Source organism: Coregonus clupeaformis, unplaced genomic scaffold (genome assembly GCF_020615455.1).
Source record: "Coregonus clupeaformis isolate EN_2021a unplaced genomic scaffold, ASM2061545v1 scaf0598, whole genome shotgun sequence".
In the NCBI taxonomy this organism is placed as follows: domain Eukaryota; kingdom Metazoa; phylum Chordata; class Actinopteri; order Salmoniformes; family Salmonidae; genus Coregonus; species Coregonus clupeaformis.
Window position 1 is genome coordinate 88906 of NW_025534053.1, and position 5630 is coordinate 94535.

The 5630-nt window shown below is 39.9% G+C and overlaps 1 long non-coding RNA gene across 1 annotated transcript; it reads left to right on the top strand.

Moving 5' to 3' along the window:
- The first annotated feature begins 1178 nt into the window (after positions 1 to 1178).
- LOC121558313 lies at positions 1179 to 5048 on the top strand. The gene is made up of 2 exons (XR_005998504.1): positions 1179 to 1216; positions 4976 to 5048. It is a non-coding gene; the product is annotated as an uncharacterized LOC121558313 (long non-coding RNA).
- Positions 5049 to 5630: the final 582 nt, after the last annotated feature.

Here is a 5630-nt window from a genome sequence, read left to right on the forward strand (position 1 = left end):
AGAGGATTGGGAGAATGTCATATGGTCAGATGAAACCAAAATAGAACTTTTTGGTAAAAACTCAACTCGCCGTGTTTGGAGGACAAAGAATGCTGAGTTGCATCCAAAGAACACCATACCTACTGTGAAGCATGGAGGTTGAAACATCATGCTTTGGGGCTGTCTTTCTGCAAAGGGACCAGGACAACTGATCCGTGTAAAGGAAAGAATGAATGGGGCCATGTATCGTAGATTTTGAGTGAAAACCTCCTTCCATCAGCAAGGGCATTGAAGATGAAACGTGGCTGGGTCTTTCAGCATGATAATGATCCCAAACACACCGACCGGGCAACGAAGGAGTGGCTTCGTAAGAAGCATTTCAAGGTCCTGGAGTGGCCTAGCCAGTCTCCAGATCTCAACCCCATAGAAAATCTTTGGAGGGAGTTGAAAGTCCGTGTTGCCCAGCGACATCCCCAAAACATCACTGCTCTAGAGGAGATCTGCATGGAGGAATGGGCCAAAATACCAGCAACAGTGTGTGAAAACCTTGTGAAGACTTACAGAAAACGTTTGACCTGTGTCATTGCCAACAAAGGGTATATAACAAAGTATTGAGAAACTTTTGTTATTGACCAAATACTTATTTTCCACCATAATTTGCAAATAAATTAATTAAAAATCCTACAATGTGATTTTCTGGAATTTATTCTCTCATTTTGTCTGTCATAGTTGACGTGTACCTATGATGAAAATTACAGGCCTCTCTCATCTTTTTAAGTGGGAGAACTTGCACAATTGGTGGCTGACTAAATACTTTTCCCCCCCACTGTATGTGGGAACTCCTTCAAGACTGTAGGAAAAGCATTCAGGTGAAGTTGATTGAGAGAATGCCAAGAGTGTGGAAAGCTGTCAAGGCAAAGGGTGGCTACTTTGAAGAATCTAAAATATAAAATATTTTGATTTGTTTAACACTTTTTTTGGTTACTACATGATTCCATATGTGTTATTTTATAGTTTAGATGTCTTCACTATTATTCTACTAGGTAGAAAATAGTAAAAAATTAAGAAAAACCCTTGAATTAGTAGGTGTTTCAACTTATGACTGGTACTGTATATTACACCAACTGACTGGTTCTTCTGATGTTGTTCACACAGGAGCATGTTGAGACATTCTCTACATCCAGAGAACAACAGCAGGAAGATCACAGAGCTAAGAGGTCTCACCACTGCCCACATTGTGAGGAGATTTTCCCAATTCTATCAAAGCTAAAAATACACCTAAAAATACACACAGGAGAGAATCTGTATTCCTGTACTGACTGTGGGAAGAATTTCACAACATCAACTAAGCTAAAACGTCATCAGAGAACACACACAGGAGAGAAGCCTTACTTCTGCTCTGACTGTGGGGTGAGTTTCTCTCGACTGGGCCACTTAAAACTACATGAACTTATACATACAGGAGAGAAGCCTTACTCCTGCTCTGACTGTGTAAAATGCTTTACAACATCAACTAAGCTAAAATGTCATCAGAGAACACACACAGGAGAGAAGCCTTACTTCTGCTCTGACTGTGGGGTGAGTTTCTCTCAACTGGGCCACTTAAAACGACATGAACGTATACACACAGGAGAGAAGCCTTACGCCTGCTCTGACTGTGGAAAGAGTTTCTCTCAACTGGCGGATTTAAAAATACATTAACTTATACACACAGGAGAGAAGCCTTACGTCTGCTCTGACTGTGGAAAGAGTTTCTCTCGACTGGCGGATTTAAAAATACATGAACGTATACACACAGGAGAGAAGCCTTACGCCTGCTCTGACTGTGGAAAGTGTTTCTCTCGACTGGGGGATTTAAAAATACATGAACGTATACACACTGGAGAGAAGCCTTACTCCTGCTCTGACTGTGGGGCGAGTTTCTCTCGACTGGGCAACTTAAAACAACACAAACATATACACACAGGAGAGAAGCCTTACTCCTGCTCTGACTGTGGGGCGAGTTTCTCTCGACTGGGCAACTTAAAATAACACAAACATATACACACAGGAGAGAAGCCTTAATACTGCTCTGACTGTGGAAAATGTTATTAAACATCAGTTGAGCTAAAAGGTCATCAGAGAACACACACAGGAGAAAAGCCTCATCAGTTGTCTCAGACCAGTTAAGATTAAAGTCACTTCATTCTCACCTCAGAAAGGAAGTGGTAACAGTGAATTTGATAACATTAAGAAAGAGTAACACTCTATTGTAATCCTATTGTTTCTCACTGTGAGAGAACTGTTCAGAGGAAAGGGAACGTTATAGAATGTTAGCCTCTCTTGACTTTACTGATCAGTGTTCACCTTGTCAGTTTTGGTGTGTTTTGTTATCTTCTACTGTAAAGATATTGAGATGACCTTGGATTTGCCCTTAGGGTTGAATACACTCAGTGAGGTCTGATAGATGACTGGGTGGTACTGCTTTCCTCTGCAGTTTTCTGTGGGAATGAGCTAGTTCGGACACTCATCGGTACAACACAAGACATGCAGCAAGAGGTTTCTTCACAGTCCCCAGGTCCAGAACAGACGATGGGAAACACACAGTATTAAATAGAGCCATGACTACATGGAACTCTCTTGCAGGTAACTCAAACTAGCAATAAGACAAGATTCAATAAAACATTAAAATAAACCTTATGGCACATTACAAAAATAACAACAGGAACTTTTAGCTCAGCTGATGTTGTGAAGCATTTTACACATCTCATATGTATATACTGTATTCTATAATATTCTACTGTATCTTAGTCCATGTCGCTCTGTCATTGCTTGTCCATATATGTATATACTGTATTCTATAATATTCTACTGTATCTTAGTCCATGTCGCTCTGTCATTGCTTGTCCATATATGTATATACTGTATTCTATAATATTCTACTGTATCTTAGTCCATGTCGCTCTGTCATTGCTTGTCCATATTCAGTTGAAGTCGGAAGTTTACATACAGTTAGGTTGGAGTCATTAAAACTCGTTTTTCAACCACTCCACAAATTTCTTTTTAACAAACTATAGTTTTGGCAAGTCGGTTAGGACATCTACTTTGTGCATGACACAAGTCATTTTTCCAACAATTGTTTACAGATAGATTATTTCACTTATAATTCCAGTGGGTCAAAAGTTTACATACACTAAGTTGACTGTGCCTTTAAACAGCTTGGAAAATTCCAGAAAATGATGTCATGGCTTTAGAAGCTTCTGATAGGCTAATTGACATAATTTGAGTCAATAGGAGGTGTACCTGTGGATGTATTTAAAGGTCTACCTTCAAACTCAATGCCTTTTTGCTTGACATCATGGGAAAATGAAAAGAAATCAGCCAAGACCTCAGAAGAAAATGTGTAGACCTCTACAAGTCTGGTTCATCCTTGGGAGCAATTTCCAAACGCCTGAAGGTACCACGTTCATCTGTACAAACAATAGTACTAAAGTATAAACACCATGGGACCACGCAGACGTCATACCGCTCAGGAAGGAGATGCGTTCTGTCTCCTAGAGATGAATGTACTTTGGTGCAAATCAATCCCAGAACAACAGCAAAGGACCTTGTGAAGATGCTGGAGGAAACGGGTACAAAAGTGTCTATATCCACAGTAAAATGAGTCTTATATCGACATAACCTGAAAGGCTGCTCAGCAAGGAAGAAGCCACTGCTCCAAAACCGCCATAAAAAAAAGCCAGACTACGGTTTGCAATTGCACATGGGGACAAAGATCATATTTTTTGAGAAATGTCCTCTGGTCTGATGAAACAAAAATAGAACTGTTTGGCCATAATGACCATTGTTATGTTTGAAGGAAAATAATGTTATGTTTGCAAGCAGAAGAACACCATCCCAACCGTGAAGCACGGGGGTGGCAGCATCATGCTGTCGGGGTGCTTTGCTGCAGGAGGGATTGGGAACTTCACAAAATAGATGGCATCATGAGGAAGGAACATTATGTGGATATATTGAAGCAACATCTCAAGACATCAGTCAGGAAGTTAAAGGTTGGTCGCAAATGGGTCTTCCAAATGGACAATGACCCCAAGCATACTTCCAAGTTGTGGCAAATGGCTTGAAGGACAACAAAGTCAGGGTATTGGAGTCGCCATCACAAAGCCCTGACCTCAATCCTATAGAACATTTGTGGGCAGAATTGAAAAGGTGTGTGCGAGCAAGGAGGCCTACAAACCTGAATCCAATTTTACCAACCCTGTCAGGAGGAATGGGCCAAAATTCACCCAACTTTTTGTGGGAAGCTTGTGGAAGGGTACCCCACGCTTGACCTAAGTTAAACAATTTAAAGGCAATGCTACCAAATACTAATTGAGAGTACGTAAACTTCTGACCCATCATGGGATGTGATTAAATAAATAAAAGCTGAAATAAATCATTGTCTCTACTATTATTCTGACATTTCACATTATTAAAATAAAGTGGTGATCCTAACTGACCTAAGACAGGGAATTTTTACTAGGATTAAATGTCAGGAATTGTGGAAAACTGGAGTTTAAAATGTATTTGGCTAAGGTGTATGTAAATTAGGTATTATTGTTTTTAATAAAATGTGAAAACATTTCTAAGAACCTGTGTTTGCTGTTGAGGATGATATGGCTCATAATTTGCACGACTTTTTGTCCCTTTTTAGCTTCGACTCTTACCAACTTTTAGAATAGTTTCCCCCCCTTTTGTATTGTACAGCCTACTGATATGAAAACATATGTCACCTGGTACAGCCAGAAAGAGGACTGGCCACCCCTTTGAGCCTGGTTCCTCTCTATGTTTCTCCCTGGGTTCCTGCTTCATCAGGAGTTTTTAGTAGCCACTATGTTGTCTCTCCTGGCTATCATAAGATGAATGCACTAGCTGTGGGTCTCTCTGGATGGGAGCATCTGCAACATGACTAAATTGTAAATGTAGTGCATGATGATGCATTTGATGTATTTTTGTAGGTTTCCTGTTTGTACCCCAGGAAGAGTAGCCGCTGGGGATCCTAATAAAATACTACATTGTACTGAATGTATCAGATAGAGATGATGTGATGATCAGTTTTCACCATTAGTCTTTTTTTTGGATCATTTATGAATGTGTTTCTATTGGATAGTAGTAAAGGCCAAATACATTTTAAATATATATTTATAACTAAAGGGGTCCTAAAATTCAAAATCAAAGGGAGTGTTCTAGAATGTTAGCATCTCTTTACTTTACTGATCAGTGTTCACCTGGTCAGTTTAGGTGTGTTTTGTTTGCTTCTACTGTAATGATATTGAGATAACCTTGGATTTGCCTTTAAGGTTGAATATCCTATTTGAGGCGTCTCACAATGGAGTCTGATGGTTGACTGGGTGGTACTTTACATTTTAGTAATTTAGCAGACGCTCTTATCCAGAGCGACTTACATGAGCAATTAGGGTTAAGTGCCTTGCTCAAGGTCACATCTGCAGTTTTATGTGGGAATGAGCTAGTAGACACAACATACACTGAGTGTACAAAACATTAAGGACACCTGCTCTTTCCATGACATAGACTGACCAGGTGAACCCAGGTGAAAGCTATGATCCTTAATGATGTAGTTGTGGTGTATTTATAATGGATCCCCATTGGCTTTCAGCAGAAAACAAGAAACT